General features: G+C 32.9%; 1 non-coding gene across 1 annotated transcript; it reads right to left on the bottom strand.

The window, feature by feature from the left end:
* Positions 1-291: 291 nt before the first annotated feature.
* LOC139850772 (small nucleolar RNA R71) lies at positions 292-398 on the bottom strand. The gene has a single exon (XR_011760153.1). It is a non-coding gene; the product is annotated as a small nucleolar RNA R71 (small nucleolar RNA).
* Positions 399-15,548: the final 15,150 nt, after the last annotated feature.

Below are 15,548 nucleotides of genomic sequence, written 5' to 3'. Positions count from 1 at the left end.
CCAGATTATGAAATCAAAGGTCAAATCCTACACATGGTAACTAATCAATGCCAATTTAGTAGTGCACCGAAGGAAGATCCAAACGAACATCTTCGTACATTTAATAAGATCTGTACTTTATTTAAAATCCGAGAAGTTGAGGATGAAAAGATATATCTCATGTTATTTCCCTGGACTTTAAAGGGAGAAGCCAAAGATTGGTTAGAATCATTACCTGAAGGGGCGATTGATACATGGGACGTTTTAGTTAAAAATTTTCTTAAACAATTCTTTCCGGCATCTAAAGCCGTGAGACTTCAAGGAGAAATAGTTACGTTCACACAAAAGCCAAATGAAACTTTATATGAAGCATGGACAAGATTTGGAAAGTTATTGAGAGGATGTCCGCAACATGGTTTAGACACTTGTCAAATAGTACAAATATTCTACCAAGGATGCGACATCACTACAAGAAAAGACATAGATATAGTAGCTGGTGGTTCCATTATGAAGAAAACCGCAACTGACGCTTACAAAATTATTGATAACACTGCTTCCCACTCACATGAGTGGCATCAAGAAAAAGATATCGTTAGATCATCTAAAGCAGCTAGAGCCGATTCTAGCCATGACTTAGATTCCATTTCCGCAAAGATAGATGTTGTCGAGAGACAAATGGAAAAGATGACTAAAGATATTCACTCAATACGAATTAGTTGTGAGCAGTGTGGAGGACCACATTTAACAAAAGATTGTCTCAGTATTGAACTAACAATGGAACAAAGAGAGAATGTTTCATACATAAACCAAAGGCCTGGAAATAATTATCAGAATAATTATCAACCGCCAAGACCAATCTACAATCAAAACCAGAATTATAACCGAAATGTTCCATACAACAACCAACAAGGTCCTAGCAAATCAACAAGTATCCAACAATACTTACAATCAGCAAAGACCTATTTTTCAAAACAAACCACCACAAACCGATGATAAAAAGCCAAATTTAGAAGACATGATGTCAAAGCTAGTTGAATCTCAAACTCAGTTTTTCACATCTCAGAAACAAACCAATGAAAAAAATGCTCAAGCATTTAGAAATCAACAAGCTTCTATTCAAAATCTGGAACAAGAAGTGAGCAACCTAGAAAGGTTGATAGGTGAAAGAAAATCGGGAAGTCTACCTAGTGATACAAATGCTAACCCCCAGAATGAAACAGCTAAAGCCATTACCACAAGAAGTGGTATTACACTTAAACCACCTGAAATACCTGTAATTTCTGATGATTCTATTCCTACTCCACAAGAACCACAACCTGAGCAAGATAAGGAAACAGAACCGGTAGTTGAAAAGGTTAATGAAGATAACACAATTAAGGCTAAACCTTATGTTAAACCATACCAACCACCACTTCCTTACCCGAGTAAAATGAGAAAAGAAAGACTAGAGGCCGAGCAATCTAAATTCTTGGATATGTTTAAACAGATAAATGTCAATCTTCCTTTCATTGATGTGATTTCAGGAATGCCTAAATATGCTAAATTCTTGAAAGATCTAATCACAAATAGAAAGAAAATGGAAGAACTCTCGGCTATTACTATGAATGCTAATTGTTCTGCAGTGCTGTTAAATAAGATACCAGAAAAACTTTCAGATCCAGGAAGTTTCACAATTTCATGTTTTCTGAGTAGTCTTAGTTCAATAGAAGCATTGGCAGACTTAGGTGCTAGTATAAATTTAATGCCGTATTCACTATACGCTAAACTAGACCTTGGAGAATTGAAACCAACACGAATAAGTATACAACTGGCAGATAGATCAGTAAAATATCCTAGAGGGATAATGGAAAACATGCTAGTTAAAGTTGGTACTTTAGTATTTCCAGTAGATTTTGTTATTCTAGATATGGAAGAAGATTCTCGAGTTCCTCTCATATTAGAAAGACCATTCTTAAACACGGCCAAAGCAATAATAGACGTGTTCGGTAAGAAACTGAACCTAAGTATAGAGGACGAGAGTATTACCTTTTCTGTGGATAGAGCAATGCAACAACCGCAATCTGCAGATGATACATGTTATTATATTCAAACTATAGATTCACATGCAGAATTGTTAGAAGAATTTCCAGAATTACAAGGAACGGGAGAATGTTCTTTAGGAGAAGGAACTGAACCAATTGATGAAACTGAAATGTTAGCTACGCTTATGGCTAATGGATATAAACCAACAACAGAAGAAATTCAAATGCTAAAAGAAGAAGACAGATATCGATATAAATCATCGATAGAAGAACCACCGACATTAGAGTTAAAGCCACTTCCAAACCATTTGGAATACGCTTATTTACATGGTTAATCTGAATTACCTGTAATAATATCGTCTTCTCTTACTGAAAATGAAAAATCTCAACTCATTTCTGTGCTAAAAGCTCATAAACCAGCTATTGCATGAAAGATTCATGATATTAAAGGAATAAGTCCTTCGTATTGCACACATAAAATCCTTATGGAAGAAGGTCATAAAACATATGTGCAACGCCAAAGAAGACTAAATCCTAATATGCAAGATGTTGTTAAGAAAGAAATTATTAAACTGCTTGATGCAGGTTTAATTTATCCAATCTCTGATAGTCCATGGGTAAGCCCAGTTCAATGCGTACCTAAGAAGGGTGGCATGACTGTCTTCACAAATGAGAAAAATGAGCTTATTGCTACTAGCACTGTAACAGGATGGCGTGTCTGTATTGATTATAGAAAATTAAATGACGCCACCAGAAAAGATCACTTTCCCTTACCTTTCATTGATCAAATGTTGGAAAGATTAGCCGAAAATAGTTACTATTGTTTTCTTGATGGTTTTTCCGGATATTTTCAAATTCCAATAGCACCCGAGGACCAAGAGAAAACCACGTTCACGTGCCCTTATGGTACTTTTTCATACCACTACAAGAAAAATGCTCCTATAGGACCTTTTTTCTGGGACCTAGTAAAATATGGTCCTAAATGCTACTTACATAGGACCAAACAATATTTAGGTCCTTTTATGAGCTACGCTTTTAGAGCATGGTCCTATTATGAGGTACTCTTTTAGAGTAGGGTCCTATGATGAGATACGCTTTCAGAGTAAGTCCCATAATCATATATTTTCATAGGACACTTAAAAAGTAGATCCTAATAGAGGATCTTATAAGACATTTATTTGATAGAGTCTCATTATATGTTTATGTAATAGGACACTTAATATGAACGTCATATTAAATACATCTTTAGAGGCCAATTATTTCCGAGAGTCTTATTAAATTGTATCATGTTAGGACTTTTGGTACTTATGTCCTATACATTTATGTTATTAATACACATTATATGACGGTCATATGAAATGTACCTTTATAGGACGTTTATTTTTGTGAGTCATGTCATAGTAGAACATAATAGGACTTAATATGACCGATTGATATTTTTCTGGCTTAATGGTCATATGATTTCATAGGACACTTTAAGTGTGAACCATAAGATAGTACTTTATAAGACATTTATCGACATAGTGTAGTATTACATGTTAATTTAATAGAACACCTTATATAAAAGTCATATGAAATAAACTCTAATAGGACATTTATTTGTCATAGTCATATTATAACATAAGCTAACAGGACAGATGATATTTATGTTGTGTCATTGTAAAATTTTAGAACACGTTAATTATAATTATCATATGATTTGATAGGAAACTTTAATTGTGAATCATCAAATGGAACTTTATAAGACAGTTAAAGATTTAGTGTCGCATTATGTGTGAATTTAATAAGACACTTTATAAAAAGGTCATATGAAATAAACTATCATAAGACATTTTTTTTCATAGTCGTATTATATCATAAGCTAATAGGACATGTGAAATATATGTCGTATCATTATAAATATTTAGGACACTTTTATTCTTTAATGTGACGGATGAGTTGTCGGGGTCCTAAATATCATATGATTTCATAGGACACTTTAATTGTGAATCATCAAATGGAACTTTATAAGACATTTAACGATTTAGTGTCGCAATATGTATTTATTTAATAGGACACTCTATAAAATAGTCATATAAAATAAACTATCATAGGACATTTATTTTTCATAGTCGTATTATATCATAAGGTAATAGGACATGTGAAATATATGTTGTATCATTATAAATATTTAAGACACTTTGATTCTGTAATGTGACGGATGAGTTGTTGGGGTCCTAAATATTATAGTAATTCATAAGACACTTTAATTGTGAATTATAAAATAGAACTTTATAAGACATTTAACGGTATAGTGTCGCATTATGTGTTAATTTAATAGGACACTTTTTAAAATAGTCTTATAAAATAAAATATCATAGGACATTTAATTGTCAAAGTCGTATTATGTCATCAGCGGATAGGACATTTGATATGTATGTCGTATCATTTTAAATATTTAGGACACATTGATTCTTTAATGTGACGGATGCGTTTTTTGGGTTCTAATTATCATATGATCTCATAGGACACTTTAATTGTGAATCATAACATGAAACTTTATAAGACATTTAACGATTTAGTGTCGCAATATGTGTTTATTTAATATGGCACTTTATAAAAGAGTCATATGAAATAAACTATCATAGGACATTTGTTTTTCATAGTCGTATTATATCATAATTATATCATAACTTAATAGGACATGTGAAATATATGTCGTATCATTATAAATATTTAGGACACTTTGATTCTGTAATGTGACGGATGAGTTGTTGGGGTCCTAATTGTCATATCATTTCATAGGACACTTTAATTGTGAATCATAAAACGGAACTTTAAGACATTTTACGGTTTAGTGTCGCGTTATGTGTCTATTGAATAGGACACTTTATAAATAAGTGTTGAGAAATAAAGTATCATAGGACATTTATTTGAGATAACATGCTTCATGAGGTAGAAGGTCACAGGGCAAAAGTAAATACTTTGTACTAAATGAGAAATATGATATTTGGGGATTTTAGAATAGGTGAAATGATTTGGGAGGGAATGTTAAAAAATTGAAGAAAAACAGGGTCAGTTTGGCTGCTCATCTTTTCGAATTACTCCGTGCATAGAGTCGCTAATTTGGGTTTTTATGCCTAAATAAATACTCCGTAACATTAAAATAAACTAGTTTATAACCCGCGATTTCGCGGGTTTTTGAAATAAGAGATTATGAAACCTAATTAAAACGTATTAGAAATGTATTGAAATGGAAGGAAAAAAAAGATAAATATAGTGGAATATAATTCATAACGTTAGAAAAGACTTGTACGGTAAATCAAAAAATTAAGTAACACGAAGTACAATGCAATAGTTTAATCAATCCGTAGCAGAGATGAAAAGGAAAGGAATAGTAAATAAATAATGACGGACATTTCATGTTTACGGACGCAACTATCATCCATACTTTATTGCTTCTAGTCTCTTGTAGTACGCGTTAAGGGACGACAATTATTGTGCGAATTGTTTAGTTGTCAGCCTCTCTTGAAGCTTTGTCAAAATATTTATATGTAACTGATCAACCTGCAATGTATCTCAAACGATGTTAAAGTGTTAGAAACTATAGTCTTAGTATTAATTTTATTGTTGTTATATTTTATTAAAACTAATATAAGTAAATTTATTTGGTTCATTAATGTACTTTAACTAATATTAGAAATAAAGAAAAGTTCACATAGATTGCAAAATCTTAGCCATACAAACGTGTTATTGTAAGTTGTAATATATGGTAGTTGGGCAAAGGGCAGAATTGAGCTCAGCCAAAAAACACCCTGTCTATTCATAATTTCATGATATAATAGTAAAAAGGAAACTAAAATATCACGAAACTCTATCTCACTTTTACAAAGATGTATGAATACCTTGAGAGTCTAATACATCTGACTATTGCCACGATTGTTCTCTGCAATATCCTGCTGCATAAACCAAAGATTGTCTGGCAACATTTCACAAATCTTGTAAATTGTATAATTGACAACTAATATTGCAGTTACTCTATCGAGTGTCTGATGGCGCTGGGCTCCCCTATAAAGTGTCAACCTTTGGCATTTACCTACATGAAAGGGTATTTCATATCTAAGAATAGGAAAACATAAAGAATAATTACAAAAAATACAAGTTACTAAGGTACTTTATAACAACCTAAGCCAATTGTTTATTTCCTAGCTTGTATCTAATCAAACCTCTATTTCAAACATTTCATATAAAAATGAAAATAGTGTAAAGAAAAACTTACTTTGCGTTCAAGATCACCCAAGCTAGAAACTGAACGGAGCCACTTTGTATTAGCTACTGAACCTCCTAGTAGGATTCAAGTTGTAACTGCAATGCGTGATTATGACAGAAATTAATAAACAAAAAAAAGTACATACCACAAATAGATATATGCATCTGACCCTTTCGATCAGTGATCTTAAAACCAAATGCATTGGGCAGTATAGGTAAAGGATAGCCAATTTAAAAGAACTAAACATAAACAAAATTACAACCGAATAAAAATGATCCAATATGCCAATCTCATAATCATACCTGATGTGTCTCTGCTTAATAAGGACTTTGGCGTGATTTGATTCACTTGGCCATACCATGTTTCACACACAAGTTTCTCCATAGTGAAGGCAAGGACATAATCAATCATGTTCCGGCTCTCATCCAGTACCACATACCTATTCATTCAGAATTACCAAGGCACAACACATTAACGAACTTACTATAATTTCAATTGATGCACTTTCTAAATGTTCAATATGATTTAAAAAATCATTCTCAAGCACCATGTAAATGATTTAACTATACAATGTATGTTAAGAGCGATACGGAATGCGGTTGAGATAACTTTTAATCTCATAAACACCTAAATTGAAATTTGAACGATTCAGTTTTTTTTTTTTTTTTCATATTGTTTGCTCATGTACATCAACATAGGTTCTAACCATTTGACCATTCCCAACAACCCTTAATTCTTTATGTTTAATATTCAACATGCTTGAAATAAACCATAACCCTAATGACCATTTCAAGTAAATTGAGCAACAAACTTCTAAAGTAAGTTTGGTACCTGTCATTAAAGCAAATGTCTTTTTAGGAAGTTTCCAAACTACATCAGTTAATCAACTGCACTCCTATTGAGCATGGATCCTACAAAACATTAATTAGAACAAAGAAACAATATATATGTAATCGTTTTCGTAAAATGAGGTGCAACCTCTCCAAAAACAAATGTAACATTAGAATACATAAATTTAGCAATTTGCAGTGCGAAGAATAAGAACTCAATTGTACCAAAAATAACCTAAAAAGATGATTTTGATGTATCTCTTAAGGTCTTCAAAGGTAAAAGATCGTATGTGTAGCAATAGAAGTGTTGTCATCTTCCTGTTGAATCATCATCATAAATCATAATAATGATGTGCCAGTTACACATGACCAGTTATGCCCTTGAAGTCAAGCTTGGTTTTAAAACAAAAACATTACTATAAGCACATAATCATAGATGAGAGTGAATCAAAGTTTTGCCAGAATCGAAACTTTTTCTGTTGAACAAATATCCATATCGACTCTAATCATAGATGCTCACAAACCCAATCCACTTGGTCCAACATATGCAAAACATAGTAACTTCTTTAGAATCTTAGGCTGAATTGCAATTGCCATGAATGTTATGTAGATATCATCTAATATTCTTGAATAATACATAATATTCAGCATAAAAATTCTACTACATGAGTAACTAAATTTTACAGAAATAATAGAATTATTCTCAAAAATAGAATTGACAAACCTAGAAGATGAGAAATACACAATCATTACCATCATCAAATTAGTTGCATAGAAAAAGGAGGAAAACGATACCTCGGCCACCATGAATTTTAAATGGAAATGAGATTAACAGAATATTCTCGTTTATAAACCCTAATCGTGATGAAGTAAACAAATTATATCAGTCCATATATGCTCAAAATTAGATTCTACTACATCAGTAAAGAATTTTTACAAAAAAAAGAAGTTAAGAAATACAACAGAAATATGATACAGAGTAATAATTAATAAAAGATTGTATTTAGACTCCTTTAAAGAAAAATTAACAGTATTGTAGTAGTTCTAATGGCTAAAGTGTGTAAAACTTTAAAAAAACCTTTACACACAGAATAGATGGGTTGAACAACTAACATGTTAAAAATCTTTACACAATGCTTTTTTGTAACTTGAATACGTCACGTTTAAGTGGCTTGAAACATTAAAAATACCCTTTGATAGTTAGAGATATTAAGTGACCCAAGACACATCTATAAGTAAATGGGTTAAATCACCAGTTTGTCACTTAAAAGAAATGGACTTACCGAGATGTACTTGAGGCTTGTTGGGACTTGGGATCTCTAGACAAACTTTCCTTCACGTTGCAATCTACTAAACATTACTGAAACGCATCAATGGATGAGCCATAAGTTTTAGGACGCCCCAAATCACTAATAAAAAGACATGTCAATATCTATATGGTAGCACTGTTGGAAAATTTCGGCCTCACTAATTCCCACCACCCAGCCCAACAATAATAGTAAAGAAATAAGAACAATACACAACACAAGATTTAACGTGGAAACTCCAAAACAGGAGAAAAACCACCGGCCCCCAAAGAGAGAAATACACTATATCACAAATTGTTACAATGATATAGACGACTCTCTTAAGCCAACTACACTTTCCAAAATATTTAACTAATACAACTCTCAAACAAGGGTAAGAAAGAAAGAAATAATCAAATACTTAAAGTGTATTGATTGGTGCGATTTGGAATGAAGACTTAGCCCCTCTTATATAACCAAGTCACTCACCCCTCACATCTTCCTCCCACCAATGTGGGATAAACATATCTTCTACTAGCCAAAATAAACCAACAAATCTCCACCTTTTGGATAGAAGAAGATAACCATGCTTCCACATTGCAAGGATAACCGATGTAGACGCTTCCTCGACGACAACTTCAAGATCCTCATCTTCATGTCGTTGACATTATCTCCCAAGAGACAAAACTTGCATCTTCATCGAACATTGTCTAAACCGACAATCATTGTCATCACAGACAATCATAACTCTTAACAAGAATTATCATACTCCACCATTAAGAGTATAGCACTTAGAATATCACATTCCAAGCATTTCACCTCGGCACATGTTGTTGAACAACCAGCTGAAACTTTATGGTGCAACTTCCTGTTTGGCTTTCCCTGGAAGTTTCATCAGCTACAACATCAGTTTCCACCACACAACCTGCATCAACGCCAAACCAATGCCCATGTGTAATTGTGGAACCGCTAACGAACATCCCTTTCCACGGTGGCGCGGACACACCATGAGGATGACGTGACTTCAGAGGAATTCGTCACTCTCCGTAACAACGGAGACAATGTTAGCGTCTTTGGAGCCATTTGCCGGATTAGCTCCACCGGGACAATTAACCCTTACATGTCCAGTCTTCCCGCACTTCCAGCATGTCAGATTCTTTCTAGAGTTTCTCTTCTGCCTATCCGAACACAACACTATCGTATCTCCTGATGACGAGACCCCGTTACCTTCCAGTCTTTTCTCCTCAGATAGAAGCTTGCTAGTAACGTCTTCAAACTTCAGAGTTTCTTTCCCATACATCAAAATAGGTTTCATGTGTTCATAAGACGATGACAAAGATAATATCAACCTCAAAGCTTTATCTTCATCATCCGTTTTAACTCCAATAGCCTCCAGTTCCGAAACAATACTGTTAAGAATACTTAGATGATCTGAAATCTTTGAACCCCCATCCATACTCAGAGTATGAAATTGTTCTTTAAGACACAACCGATTTGAGATGCCCTTGCCCTGGTACAACTGCTCTAGTTTAACCCAAAGCTCCTTTGCCGCTGATAACCCGTGCACATTTGCAAGCACGTTCTTTGCAAGACACAAACGAATCGCACTTGCTGCCCTCAAATCCATATCATCCCATTCTTCTTCATCGAACTTACTGCTAGAATCACTGCCAGGAACAAGGGTGGGTTTACCCTTCAAAGCCTTGTGTAAACCGGACTGAATCAACACATCCTTGACTTGAACCTGCCATAAGCCAAAATTGATCATCCCATCAAATTTCTCTACATCAAACCTCATTGGACTGAACTTCGACATCGTATCCGTATCCTATAGACAACAACTTTCTCTGATTTTGCTCACGTTTCGAATAGCCAAAAGATGTAGCAGGTAGCCAGGACCCTTTAAATCGGAAATCCACAACTAGGCCACTAACAAATCCAACTATTACTACGAATCAGAAAAAATATTGTCTAACCAGATACCATATACGATCAATAGAACTCGTTTCTGATGTGGACGATCCACTCACGTGGCAACCACAGAGCATACTCCGACTCCTATAACCGAGACCCCATTCAAACCTGACGCTCTGATACCAGTTGTTGGGAAATTACGGCCTCACTAATTCCCACCACCCAGCCCAACAATAATAGTAAAGAAATAAGAACAATACACAACACAAGATTTAACGTGAAAACTCCAAAACAGGAGAAAAACCACCGGCCCTCAAAGAGAGAAATACACTATATCACAAATTGTTACAATGATATAGACGACTCTCTTAAGCCAACTACACTTTCTAAAATATTTAACTAATACAACTCTCAAACAAGGGTAAGAAAGAAAGAAATAATCAAATACTTAAAGTGTATTGATTGGTGCGATTTGGAATGAACACTTAGCCCCTCTTATATAACCAAGTCACTCACCCCTCACATCTTTCTCCCACCAATGTGGGATAAACATATCTTCTACTAGCCAAAATAAACCAACAAGCACCCAATCTTATCCCTTCAAATCTTGAATTACAAGGGGATAACCTTTATGCAATAAACATTATACATATTATACCGATAACAACAAAAAAAGAAATCTAAAAAATATCAGTAACTATGAAGTAATAATATGGTTGAATAAAGAAAACTGAGTTGTAGAACATAGTTCTTAGTTAGATCTTGAAGATCCAAGACCCAAAAGTCTAGATCTAAAGCTATTAAGTTAAATCCTAAGTAATAACACTTGAATCTTTACTTTAATGAAACCATAAGTTATAAAACTTAGATTTTCATCTTGTAAAGTATATGTAAGCTTACAAGCTTTTGTTTATGACAAATTAAGTAGACCATAAGCTATAGAACTTAGATCTTTCATAAGTATATGAAATTATAACTAGAGAGTTATACTTCCATGTTCTTGAACTTACAAGTTAACTTTAGTTCAAGAAAAATGAGATCAAAGTTAACTAGTAACACTTGACCAACAACAACATGATTCACAAATTTAAAAAGTGTATAATATGAAGAAATAAGCTAAATAAACAAGTAACTAGTTCATGGTTATTCATACTTGGAAAGATTCAAGCCAAAGCGTTGATCCTTAAGAAAGTAAACTTTAAGTTTACAAACATGAACACAAGTAATGATTTTACAACTCATGAACTTACAATCTTTAAAACATTAAGTGTAGAACATAAACTAGAAAGTTTTGTTCTTGTATGTTCTTGTATGAACAAGATGGAATGAAGAACAAACTAGAGAGTTTGATTCTTGGTAACTAGTAAGTAACAACAACAACTACAAGTAATCAAACAATAACAAGAAACAAGTAAAAGAATGATGATGATATGGATGCTTATGGTTTCGGTTTTCTTCAAAAAAAAAAAAAGAGGAAAAGAAGTCTTGTAACTTACAAGTTTGAGAGAGAAATGAGAGAAAAAGTTGAGAGAAAAATGCAAGTAACTTGTGTGTGTGAGGAAATGAGAGGAAACTAGTGAATTATGTAACACAAAAATAAAACTTGAACTCCCCTTTACACACCCTTAGGCCGACGGCCAAGCTAGCAAGAGGAAGAGAAAGATCCACAAGTTTATTGCATGTATTTGGCTTAAAAGTTGGTTATAAGGTGTGTTTGCATGGGAACATGATGTAAGTAACTTGTAACTAGATTTCATGTGCACTAATCCATCTAGTTAAGTTCAAATGTAATACTTACATGAAAGTAATGGGCTAATTAATCCATTAAGTGTGTAGGGTGGGCTCTTAAGTCCATTAATCATGAGTCCATTAATAAAAGACCAAGTATGTAACAAATAATCCAATAAAGCCCAAGTAATTAACTAGTAACCTTAATTAATTAAAAATGATTAATAAAACTTAATCATGAATGTAAATAATATTCGAAAATATTATTCGTTAAAAGTACGCGTGTCACAAAGGCGTGTCGGGACATTTAAAAGTCATGTATGGTAACAAGTAAATGTAATAAAATACATTCATTAAATCACAAGTATTAATAATAAACATTATTAATCAAACGTTGAAAAATCCAGGGTAGTTAAATAAACTTTTGATGTCTTAAAATAATCAAGTCGTTAAAGAAACATGTCGTAATTCTCTTGTCCCAAAAAAGGTTGAGTTATTTGTATGGCGGGCTTTAAGAAAAAGTTTGTCCGTGCGGATTGAGCTGGATAAAAGAGGAATCGATCTTCACACGGTTCGGTGCCCACTTTGTGATGACTACTTAAAATCGGTGGATCATTCATTGATTTGTTGTAGTCATGCACAAATGGTATGGGATCGTGTCTTCAAATGGTGGAATCGTGGTCATTTCAATAGTTTTACCATCAATGAACTTCTCAAGGATAGTTCTCTTGGTGCGTCTCATCTATGGCAAGCGATTATTTGGATTAGCACTTATTTCAATTGGAAGAATCGGAACAACATGGTTTTTCAAGGAAAATCGTGGAATGCTCCGGTAGCGCTAAATGAAATTCAAGTTATTTCGTTCGAATGGATATCGCGGAGAGCAAAACATCACAACATCGATTGGCACACATGGTTGACAAAACCGGATACTTATTTAGTCTAATTTTCATGATGCGACCTTAGTATCATTCGTGTAATTGTTTATCGTTTGTTACTTTAGTTGGGCCGTTAGTCCGTCTCGTGTATTTTGTACTTTGCTCTCGTGTTTAAATATATTAATTGTCTTTAAAAAAACCATATTAAGTTCGATGTCGTTTTATTAAAACAACACCACTCCCATCAGAAAATAGAATTCTATATAATATAATTTTTAGCTGGTGATGAAAATTATAAATAATATTTGAAATGAGAATTCAAATAAATAAATAAATATTTCATCTAACCTTTTTATTTTTGAGCGGGTGATAAAAAAATTTTAAATCTATTTCTACTGGGCCAATACTTTATAAATCCTAGTGCAAAAAAATAAATTGTTAGATTAGGAATTGTAAGCCTTCCGATCACGTATTCAAATAAAGATCTGACCTTCCATTTCTTAGGTGAGCTAATAACGCAAAATGGTAGTGGTTAACAATTCATTAAACCCTAAAAAAACAATACCGAGTAGTTCATTCTTTCATCCACAACCACGGCGGTTAACAAAAAAGAAATTCTACTAGTTTTCTCTCCCAATCTACACATTTATTTATGTCTGAATCTCATACGATCGATGATATAATTGGCGATAATCACAGCGATTCATCAAATAAACGACGTTGACGATTTTCTCAAGTATCACCATGGACTTTACACGCAGATCGAGGTTTTAATTAGTCAATTTGCTTTCTTTCTTACTTAATTCTTACTTAAATAGGTTTATTTATACTGTAATTGATTTTGTAATCTGTTCGTATAATCTGCATGTCAAGTTTCGCCAGAAGGCACAATTTTCATGTAATGCCTAATGTTAGTGTGTTAATTGATTATGTTGATACATATATGAATCTATATATGTAGAATGATTGATAAGTTAAATTGAGTAATTCGATATGATATGATTAACAATAACAGCAGACGATTATACCCATTATGCACATTAATGTTGAGGGAGATAATTTAGCAATGCTAATTGAGCTACGTAATGAGTAGCTGCAAGTAGTTGTATAATCTCTATGTGGATGCCCTTCTTTCCTACACCAACCAAATTCAATTGCATAAATTAGGGGTAATTATAACTTTAAACTATGAGTGTAGATAAAAGTTTAAAGGAATTTTGGAATTAGTATCACATGCGCTTTTAAAGTTTAAAGAAATTTGTGAATAATTGGTGAATCATTTGAAGTAATGTGATTATCTTTGTTTTCCTGGTAAACAGATAATCATAAAGTTGTTCAACTAAATCAACACTAAAACCAACACAAAATAACCTGTAAATAAAATTATTCTCTGTCAATTACACCTACTTTGTATCAAATTAAAATGTACTTGTATTATTTTTAAAAAATTGCTATCATTCATGTTTAGTTTTTGATTGGATTTTTTTTTTCCTTTTTTTTTTTTATCAATTATAACATTTAAAGTTGAAGGCATACATAGTCCAACTATTATTAACTATTAAGAACTCTTTATTTAAAATCATGGTATCTTCTAAAGCCTCAGTGTGTGTTAGCTATAAGTTTCAACTTGATTGTTTATGTAGTATATGTGTAGAATTAGGTTTAAAGGCTATTAACTATATTGCAAGCCTTGTGTAGTCGTAAGATATCATATGATGGAATTTATTTAGGTGTAGTCCATCCATGTCATTTAATTTTATACGCATTGTGCATATTGATAGCTCCATATTTTGGCTCATGTGATCTACATCACACTTAATTCTCAATTGGACAATATTTAATATTCTTTCACTCTGTTTACATGTATTATGTTAAAGACGTAATTTTGTTGCTTAAGGTCAACAGTTTGCTAAGGTCAGTAGGCTATTTAGCTTGGGTTCCACAACCAGTTTATAAGCACGAACCAATTCTTGAAGAACAATGGGAAGGTAACTTTTGTGAAATTGTTAAATTTAAATTTCTTGCTAGCTTTTATACTAATTTCACAAGCTAATAATATTAGTTGCTTACATAATACGATATTTAAAATTCCTATTTCTGGAGCTAAGTCGGAAAATTAAAGCGAACCGTGCCAAAAAGAATATGGTGCATGACAACGGTAACAAGAGTTATGCATGTATACTTTACTTGAAGAGATCAAGGTAATTTTGTGGGGCAATTATTACTATAGTATTAGGATATACATTGTTAGTCCATTTTTTTTAGCAGACTAAAGAAGGAAAATCTCCAACTCGATTGCATATGTTTCGAATAATGTTTTTTCCAAAGGAGGCACTGCTACAAGTGAAGAAGTTGCAACTGCAATTGTAAGTATTATTCTTAAATTCAGATTGCGTAATAGAAGTGATAGATATATATCATATTGTTGTGTGTTACTGTAATTATCACGTCATGTCCATGATGAAACTTGTTTGTGTTTGTTGGGATCTATCTTATTCTGTATTTTACAGTTAATTAGCACGTCATGGACATTATCACAATGATCACATTTTTTTTTTTTTGTAGGATCTATCTTATTATGTATATCACATTAGTCTTATTTTTCAATTTCAATTAATACAGGAAAACATGCAAAACCTAAGTAAAACACTTCCTCAAGGTTC

The sequence above is a fragment of the Rutidosis leptorrhynchoides genome, chromosome 5 (assembly GCF_046630445.1).
Source record: "Rutidosis leptorrhynchoides isolate AG116_Rl617_1_P2 chromosome 5, CSIRO_AGI_Rlap_v1, whole genome shotgun sequence".
Classification (NCBI taxonomy): domain Eukaryota; kingdom Viridiplantae; phylum Streptophyta; class Magnoliopsida; order Asterales; family Asteraceae; genus Rutidosis; species Rutidosis leptorrhynchoides.
The sequence above is the reverse complement of the archived record's forward strand: the minus strand, read 5'-3'. Positions and strand labels throughout refer to the sequence as shown.